The 9,960-nt window shown below is 46.2% G+C and overlaps 1 long non-coding RNA gene across 1 annotated transcript; it reads right to left on the reverse strand.

The window, feature by feature from the left end:
- Positions 1–3,398: 3,398 nt before the first annotated feature.
- Positions 3,399–9,629, reverse strand: LOC125393575 (uncharacterized). The gene is made up of 3 exons (XR_007229862.3): positions 9,243–9,629; positions 4,334–4,442; positions 3,399–3,854 (listed from the first exon to the last, which is right to left on the reverse strand). It is a non-coding gene; the product is annotated as an uncharacterized LOC125393575 (long non-coding RNA).
- Positions 9,630–9,960: the final 331 nt, after the last annotated feature.

Here is a 9,960-nt window from a genome sequence, read left to right on the forward strand (position 1 = left end):
AGTAGCTGTTGAGAGAATTGTGGAGGACGTGAAATGATGTGTGGCCACTGAGAATTAATAGTCTCTACGTCTGCCTGACTCCCTGGGCCCTAAGATGCCCCCTTCCTTTTCAGTGTGTGTGTTTGAAGGTTAGAGGACAATTACGAGAGTTCGTTCTTCCTACTATGGGATCCAGTAATTGCTCTTACCCACTGAGCCTTCTTGCCGGTCCTGATGTTTTCCACTTAACTAAGGCCATTTCTTACCTCCACAGCCCCATAACCAGGGTGGCCAGTCTCTGCCAAGGACTCCACCTGCCCTCTGAGCTTCTTATGTCTTGTGTATGCACCATACACTCAGTCTCACGCCTAACTAGGTCAGTAGTTCCTTTATTCCTGTGCATGCATCTGTGGGTCAGTTGAAGGGAACTGAACTCATCCTACTAAACACACAGTCTCCCACTGAGACTATGAGCCACACCTGCAGCCCTAGTACTTCCCGGAATGACTTCCTCCTCTGATGGGTGGGCCATGCGGTAGTAACTTTGGAGTTGCCACCTCAGCTGGTGGTCACCATAGTGATCTGCAAGCGTCTCAGTCCGGTCAGCCAATCACACAGTGAGTCTCTCACTCCCTGGCTGTCTTCCTGCTCTTTCCTCACAGTATCCTGGCTTGCGGGGGATAAGCGTGGAGGGTGGGGGTAGAGGTGGGATGTGGTCAGGCCTCTGGCTGCTGTTGCTTTGCCCACTCTTCCCCCTCATAAGTACACTTTGCGTGTAGGCAGGAGGTACTTTGAGGATGTCAGAGAAGACCATCTGTGGTGGTTCGAATGAGGATGACTCTCATTGGCTCATCTGTTTGAATGCTTGGTCCCCAGGTAATAGAACTGTTTAGGAAGGGTTAGATGTTACCTTATTAGAGGAGATGTGTCACCAGAGGCAGGCTTTGAGTTTCCAAAAGCCCATGCCATTCCCAGTTTAGCTCTGACCCGCTTTGGGTTTTGTGCTGCGGATCAGGATAAGTTCTGGATTCTTGCTGCAACACCATGGCTGCCTGCCAGCAGTCCTGTCCCTGCAGTGACACTCGCAGACTCTAACCTTCTGAGACTCTAAGTCTCAGTAAACGCTCCCTTTTATAAGCTGCCTTGGCTATGATGTCTGCACAGCAGGGACAGTACCCCAGACCATCGTGGGCTGTTGTCCTGAGTTCATCTTTCCAGGCATCATCACTTACCGCATTAACATTGGGCTCGTATGCTACATGGATTGCTTTGACTTCAGTTTGCCAGTAGTCTCAATTTCTAGCAGCCAACAATATCTGTTCTTTTATTCTTATTTTAATTACTCATATTGACTTCCATATATTACAGAATATATATATTACAATATGTTACAGAATACACACACATATATTACAGAAGGCTGCAAATGGGTTAAAGAGACCATGGTAAAGAGGAGTCAGAGGCGCAGAACGGCAGGTGGTTAGACACTAGTGAACCCAGCTATAAAAGTGCATCGAGCCCAGCTGCAGGATCTGTGCTCAGCTAGACCTCAGAGATGAGGCAGCATGTCAACAGGGGTGGAACAATGCATGGACAGATAATTCAAGTAGGCCAAGCAGCATTCCAGTGTGTGTATGTGGGGGAGTGTATGCACATGTGAGTGTATGCATGCGTGTGTGAGTGTGCATGTAGGTGTGTGGGTATGAGCACATGTGTGCGTGTGGGTATGTGTGAGCGCGTGTGTGCATGAGTGTGTGTGTGTGTGTGTGTGTGTGTTGTGTGGGTGTGTGGGTGAGTGTGTGTATGTAGTAAGAGGAGCAGGCCACGTCCCACCGCCCAGCTAGCTTACCCCCCAAAATAACCACACAGAAATTGTATTCATTTAAACACTGCCTGGCCCATTATCTCTAGCCTCTTCTTGGCTAACTCTCACATATTAGTTTAACCCATCTCCATTAATGTGTATTGCCATGTGACTGTGGCTTACCAGCGTGAGTCTAACCAGCATCTGTCTCAGGCAGGAGAACCATGGTGTCTGCCCCTCTGCCCTTCTTTCCAGCATTCTGTTTTGTCTACTCCGCCCATCTAAGCCTGCCCTATCAAAAGGCCAAGGCAGTCTCTTTATTCAGCCAATGAAAGCAACACATAGAAAGAAGGACCTCCTATACCATGTGTACACATACATATTATTATACAGAGAGATTTTATCCAGCTGTTGGTCACTGGCTTGGGTTGTTTTCACCTAGTGACTATGGTGAGTGAGGCTGCCGTGAACATGTGTGCACCGTGTTCTAACTCATTTCTTTCCTCTGTGCTAAAAACAGTGTCTGCTAGCCACATGCTATCTGTTTAACTTTCTGAGCGATTGGCACTTGCCGTTCAGGACACACGAGTTCCACTTCCACCTCTGTGTCCTCAGGGTCTCCAGTGCTTTCTTGTGGAGACACAAAGAAGCCAAAAGTCAAAGAGTTTGGGACTTGTTTCTTGTTCATTCAAGGTTACTATACTTCTACCACAAACAAAGGTCCCACTTAGCTGTGAATCAGAGTTCTGCTCTCTCTAGGCTACAGTAAACAGGTGTGGCTAGTTGCCAGACCCCTTGCTCCTGAAATAGGGAAGTAGTTGGTTCCTACTAAAACAAAAGTCTAAGGAATCCAACTAAGTTCTAGTTTCCTTTGTGGAGATAACTTGGGATTTGACGCAGGGAGTGATTTGCCTAAGGAGTGTTTGGTCTAGGGCATGAGTCTAGGGCAGGAGTGAGGAATGTAGCCATGACTTTCAATTTGAATTTTAATGCAGTCTTTTGCTTTACTCCTACACTTTGGGGCCAGGGGTATATTGAGCTGTTGGGAAATTAAACATGGGCAAATTTCAGTACTCACTGAAAAATTCCCTCCCCATACTATCCTATATGTTTCTGCATTTTATTATTTTCATTCATGTCTTCATATTTACTATATTTCTAAATCCCCCTGCCTCCACTCTGCAGAAAGGTATTTTTATGGAGACTGGTTCCTGACACTTTCTATTCCTCTCTTAATAGCAGCCCTCCTGCTGGGTGTGAAGGGAGCATGCCTGCCTTTTAATTGTAGCAAGTTTAAAGTAGCTGCGATTTAAAGTCATAACACTGTCACTACTGGGCACACACATCGTTTTCACAAACCTTTCCTTCTTCCCGCAGCTTTGCTACATTTACCCATCTCTATGTGTGCATGCGTCACTTCAGGCATGTGGTGGGCAGATGAGAGTCTGTGGGTGTAATGGAAAAATTAAAAATGTTGCAGGATCCCCGGCAGCGACAGGTCATGTGGCAGCAGGCAGCGGGACCTGAGAGCAGCCAGTCCCAGGTTCCCGAACTGTGGCTGGTTCGGGCAGGGAGACATGTGGCGGGTAACAGAGACATGGATAGGCACGCCATGCAGAGTGAGGTTGGTTATTTATTAATTGGGTTATGGAAGGGAAGGGGGAGAAGGAGAAGAGCCAAGAAAGGGAGGGAGGGAGAGAGAAGAGAGAGAGAGGAGAGACCAAAGCTGCCTCTCCGAGAGGGAAACAGAAAAAGAGAGGGAACTCAGGCTGGAAGCTGAATATCAACCTGAGTCAGCACATGGGGGAGGGAATGGGCGTGGCTTGTCTCTTAAAGAGACAGAACATTACTTTCCCATCTCTTTTTTATAATAAAAAGGGAAGAGGTTAGGCACCACAGGTTAAAGGAATTGGGGTGGCGAATTCTCAGGACTGCTTCCTGCTTATTTGTGGGTGTCGTCTTTGGGGGGGACTGAGAAGGCAGGGGACTGAGAAGGTCACATCCTGGCGTAGCTGGTTTCTTTGTTCCTGTCCGGTGTTTGTGGTATGGAAATGTCAGGTGTCTCTTATACCTGTTTAAAGTATTGGCAGAACAGAAGACAAAGTTAAGTTTAGGGGAAAAAAATTGGACTGAGGAATTAAGGGGGATATATCTGATCTGTTTAAGGTGGATTCCTTAAATTTGGCTCCCTGGAACTCACAAGAATTCTTTGGGTTTGTAAAAACAGAAGTTTTAGACATATACATTGTATAAATAGTAGCGTATTTATGTCAGAATGACTGTGACTGATATTTTTGCACAATGAAAAGTATTTTTAAGACTATGGAAGGCAGCATGAGAGAGAAATTTGATAACTTGTATTTGTCCTCACACCTTTATAACTTGCAGGTGCACACCTTAATAACTTGTATATGTATTTTACTAAAATTTGTTTGGTGAGGTTGTCCTTTTAAACCAACAAAATCTCTCAGCTGTCAAATTGCATCAGAGATCTTTGAGAAGGATAAAATTCAACTTGAGTTACTGATTAAAAAATGACAGAGAACTTACTTGGTTGGCAGCTAGAGCTACTCCTCAGGGTCCTCCATGGTCGCTGAAGGTTCTGTTTGCCTTTTGATGTTTAGCTCAGGGCCTGCCAGGCTTGAGAAGATCCTGTGGGCTGAGAAATATGTAGGAAGACAAGTGTACCTTGACCTGAGCAGCTAGGTTATTGATTCCAGCGATTCTGTCCATGTCAGGAGATTTTCAGTTTAGATGAAAGGCAGTTTTTCCCAGTGGTCAGTGCTTGGCAATTGAAGTGAATCACCGATGGATGTTGTTCTGTGCCCATTTGTCTTTTGTCTTTTTTTGGAGGATGTAGAGTGCTGCTGCCAACCTGTCTCTTTTTATTATGAAAAGTTTTTTGATAATTAAATATTTAAATGCCATATTCCCCAGATCTCTGAGCAGTTGAGGGCTGTTTATCAGGTAAAACTGCAGTATAGAATCTGCCTGGAGAGCTGGGTCTGAGCTTGACTGTACTGGCTCTCAGCTTACCAGGTAAGATTTACACTCATAAAAAGACAGGAGATAAAACTGCTTACAATAGGAGGTTAATTGCAGAACTGACAATAGTAGAGAACAGCTTAATATATTTTAAATAAGGGTCAGATTAAATATAAAGTGTTTTTGTAAGAGACTTAAAAGTACATACCAGTTTAAAACATGAGACTTATTGTTTTTGTACTCTGAAATGAGATACAATGAACAATTATAACATTAAGCATAGGTGCATTTAAGTTACATGTATGAACACACACACAGAGTGAACAGGAATTGGGCAAAGTAGATACTCTTGATGGGCCATACCAAATTCATGCCACTGCACAAAACACATGTAACAAAGTAAGCAAGAGGAATTTAGAGAAATAAACATAAGTAAACCGGGGGACAAAGCAGGGAACACCTCAGTAAAGATGACAGAACTTGGTCACCTGACCTGGCTCTCAGCCAAGATGGCGGCAAAGTCACCTAACCCCAGTCAAAATGGCAGCAGTCACGTATATAGAAAAGCCAAAATTTTTGAGCTGTAGAGATTTTAAGTTTAATAATAAGAGAGACCTAGAGGCGTGATCCACCCTGTCTCTGAGCCGCCATGCCACAGCCACGGTGGGAAGCAAAAGTTTGGAATTGAAAAAGGCCACGTTGTGGATCTGACCAATCTTGTTGGCAGCAGTAGTAGCAGGGACAGTTGGAGGAAACTCCGTCCATTTGCCTGTGCACTGGCAGTAGTCAGAAAGTTCCCATAAAAGTAGAGCTGGTGGGCCACTGGCAGAGTAAGGGTGCAAGCTGAAGAAGTAGGGCATTAAGACCTGGGGTTTTAGGGCCTCTAAAAGGCTTCCATCCTGAGGGGGGGGCAGACATGGATGGCTTGCTACCCATAGGTGAAACTTTGAAAACCTGAAAAACAGTGACACCACAAGGCCTCTGAGTGGTCTTTACCAAAACAAAAGCAAAAACAAGCAACAAAGCGGGGGTGGGGGAGAAAAGGAAAACAGAGAAAGAAAAACTGAGGGACCCTGGGCCCCCAGTTGAATGCTCCGCACAGAACGTGCAGTGCTAGCGCGGGAGGACTGACCCTGGGGTCAGTCCAGTCACGATTTTAGCTAAGGCAAGCAATCCAAACACACATGTCAGCAAAGGGCTCAACCAACTGTGTTGCGGGCTGTCTCTCCATTTCTAGGAACACCAGATTTCCAGGAGCTTACTGATCAATTCCTCAGGTTCGGAGAAGTGGTTAGCTGACCAGAATGGGGGAAATTCACCAACTGAAGCCGGTTGTGTGAGTAGAAATCATGCTGTAGAAATCATGCTCATACATATGGAACACGTGGTTGTTGTGAAAAAAATACCTGGTCCAGGATCCTGACCCCGGGAGAGGGTCTCCGGGTAGAAGAGCCTGTCTGACTCATGCCACCAGTGAAATGCATTATTAAAAATGCTGCAGGATCCCCAGTGGTGGCAGGCCACAGAAACCCTGCAGATTCCCAAGGCAGCGGGCCATGTGGCGGCAGGCAGCAAACCCTGAGAACAGCCAGTCCCAGGCAGGGACGGCTGCAGGTCCCTAATCAGTGGCTGGTCCCAGGCAGGGAGACACGTGGCAGTGGGCAAGAGATAGAAACATGGATAGACACACCATGCAGAGTGAGATTGGATATTTATTTGGTGGGTTATGGAGGGGGAAGGGAGAAGGAGAGGGAGGCAGAGAGGGGAGAGAAGGGAGAGATGGAAGCTGCTTCTCCAAGACAGAGATGAAAAAGAGAGAACTCCAGGTTGGAAGCTGAAGATCAGCCTGTCTCAGCATATGGGGAAAGGAGTGGGCATGACTTGTCTCTTAAAGAGACAGAACAAATATTACAGTGGGAGAATTCTCACTTCCCACCATGTGGGTCTCGCGGATTAAATGTAGGCCCTCTAAGGCACCTCATTAGATGGTTTGGGGTTACTGTCTAATTTCATTTCAACCTAAAGGACTCCTTGTAACACTTCTTGCCTAGTGAGAAAAAAGAAAGAAAACAGAAAAGAAACCTTCCATAAATTTGAGAGTGATCTCTCTATCTCAACACACTTGGAATTACCAGTCTCTTCCTGGCTTTCATGATCTCTGGGGAAGCTGAGTGGTGGTTTGTGAGGATCCCGACCAGGCCCCTCCTCCTCACTGCTTCCAAGCTTCCCCCTGTTCTGATTTCTGACCATAATGATATAATGCGAGGCTATGAATTTATCATCTACTTATCAAATAAATGTGTTGGATCTTCAGATGGTGTCTCTTCAAATATTCTTTTTCCCCTTTCTCTTTGTGTACTTGAACACAGCTGGATCCCCTAAACTGTCCGGCTGATCCCCTCTTTTTCTTGCTGTTTCTCTGCTTCAGTCATTGCAGCAGCCTGCCCTTTAGGACAGGTTCTTCACGCCGACTCCACTGTAACCCCTTCTGGCATGTCCTTCCCTACGTCCATTACACTTTCTGGCTCTTGAATTCCTCCTTTTTCTGTATGATTTCTACTTTTTTTTTTAAATCAGAGTTTACTTTTAGGGAACACAAAAGTGAAAACAGAAAGTACCCCCCCACACACACACACACACTTCTGGATGCGGAGTGAACTGAGCCCAGTGGCAATGGCTTATATCTTTGCTGATGTCCTAGATTGCCTTCCTTTGTTCTGGCTGAAATCTAAAACATTTTCCAAAGAAATTCATGGTTTACAGGGCAGATGCCAGGTGATGGACTTTGGGGATATGTAGGCAGGCATTTCTTTCCCACTCTCCAGTTCTCAAATAACCCACATGGAGACTTTTAATTATAAATGCTCAGCCAATAGCTCAGGCTTATTACTAACTAGCTCTTATAACTTAAACCCATTTATATTAATCTGCATTCAGTAACATGGCGTTATCTTGCTTTTATCTTGTGTCTCCTGTTTCCTCTCCATGTCTCACTGGCAACTCCTCTGACTTCTGATTCTTCTTCCCATTGTCCTTAGTCTTGTTTTCCTACCTAACCTTATCCTGGACAGCTATTGGCAGTCCACTTCTTTATTAAACCAATCACAGCATAATTTCCACAGTGTACAGAAGGATCATTCCATAGCAGGGATGTGATTGATCCATGAAGCCTCTCAACTCATCTGGATTAATCCATTCATCAATGGATTTGTAATTGGGCGACATTATTGAGAGGTAGTGGAAAAGGAGTGGAAGGTGTAGACCCCTGAAGGTGTGTCCTAACAAAACAAACCTTGCCAGCAGCCCCTTCTTTTTGCTTCCTAGCTGCCAATAAGGAAGGTGGCTTGAGTCCTATTATACCTTTTCTGGGGCTCAAAGCTAAAGAACTAACAATAACCGAAGCTATCCATCGAAACAAACCCTTTTCTTCTAACTAGTTTCTCTTGCAACCCTGTCACAGCTAACACATCAGCTCACATTTCCCCGCAGCTCTGCATCTCTAAGATCTCTGAGACCACGTTGTCTCAGAGTTCGACATTTTTCATGTATTTACAGACTAGGCTGCATGTAGAGCGGGAATCCCACCTTGGATACGGTGGCCTTCTACCTGTCTGCTGCCACCATTGCTCTCTGGCACAAAGCAGGGTTCTACACTCCAGAAACTGCTTCAGTCAACAGTAAATTATGGCCCGCAGCCTCTGGGCCTGCATCTTTCTGGCCTGTGGCAGCCGCCAACACAACAGCACGGAACTCCAATACTTGGAGGACAAGGTCCTTATTGTGCAGTCTGGGCACAGCAAGCAGGCCAGACACATGTCACATGCCTGTCATGGAGCTGGGCAGACACTGCAATGAAAAAGACAGGAGCCAACTTGGACTGTGAAATGCAGGTAGCACAGTCCCTTGGGAATAGCCGGAGCTCCAGAGTAGCCTCTGATACCACTGTCCAGGTGTGGGGGGGATGCCTTGTGCTCCCACAATGCCAACGTCCACCATGTTCCTATGGGACCTGCTGTCTTACATGCTCTTAAAACAGCCCAGACAGCTTTGTTCATCTGTTCCTGCACTCACCTGGGTCTTTTCTTTCAGAAGGCACAAAACCCAATCTCCTTCCCTCCCTCTCTCCCCTCTGTCACTGACGGTTCTGCTTTGTCCTGTTCCTGGAGGTGAGGCATGGCTGCCACAGTGACCTCCCTAAACTGGCACATCTCCCTGTGAGATGAGCTCTGTTCCTCCAGAGTCCCAGACACTCCAACGCTGTCACCAAGTCTCCTTCCAAGATGCTCTGCCAGAACACAGCAATCCCAGAGAAGATAGTGGTTGACAGAAGGTGTCATTAAACACAACCAGTAGATGCAAACCGAGTCTCTGCATGGAGGGGCAGGTTTTCCAGACCTTGGCGTATCCCACAAATATTGCCTCACAAAGCTCTTGTGTGGAGTGGAAGGGGGGACATTTATGTTCCTCTACTTACCTCAGGTCTTCCTCTGAGGCTGTTAAGGTCTTCAGTGCTCCCTTGAGGGCTCGCTGTGAGAGGGAACTGGAGCCCAGATTCCCAGACAGGACATCCAGATGCCCACTGAAATCCAGGCTTCAGTCCAGAGGTGGCCTGCTACACAGATAGGCCAGGATTCCTCTGCACCTCAGTGACTCTTTTAGGGCTTCTCTCAAAGTGTTCCCTGCCAGCAACATCTCCCCTTCCACTGCCTGCCCTCACGGGTCCTCAGAGGTCCAACTCAAATACTCATCTTCTATAAATACTTTCCAACCCTATTCCCTTTCCTTTTAAAATTATCTTACCTATCATTTTATAATTGCATACATGCACCCAATGTATCCTGACTATAGCCCTCTACTTCCCTTGAGGCCCACACCTTCATGATCTCTCTTCTTGATGTTTATTTACTCTATGGAGGCAGGATTGCCACAGCAACACACGTTTGGAGGTCAGAGAACAAGTTTCAGGAATTAGTTTTCTCCTAATGGGGACTGAACCCAGTTCTTCAAGCTTGGCAGTGAAGACCTTCACTTGTTGAGTAATCTGGCTAACCCACTGGGTTCAATTAGTGTTACCTGCATGTACACTGGTGTGGTGCCATTTGTGGGAGCATGTGCAACCCCAGGGGAAAATATTTCCCTACCTGAAGCTATCAACTGTCAACAGCTCCTTAGCTAGGATGTAGTCTCATGAG

This window comes from Myodes glareolus, chromosome 4, assembly GCF_982192425.1.
Source record: "Myodes glareolus chromosome 4, mMyoGla1.1, whole genome shotgun sequence".
Taxonomy (NCBI): domain Eukaryota; kingdom Metazoa; phylum Chordata; class Mammalia; order Rodentia; family Cricetidae; genus Myodes; species Myodes glareolus.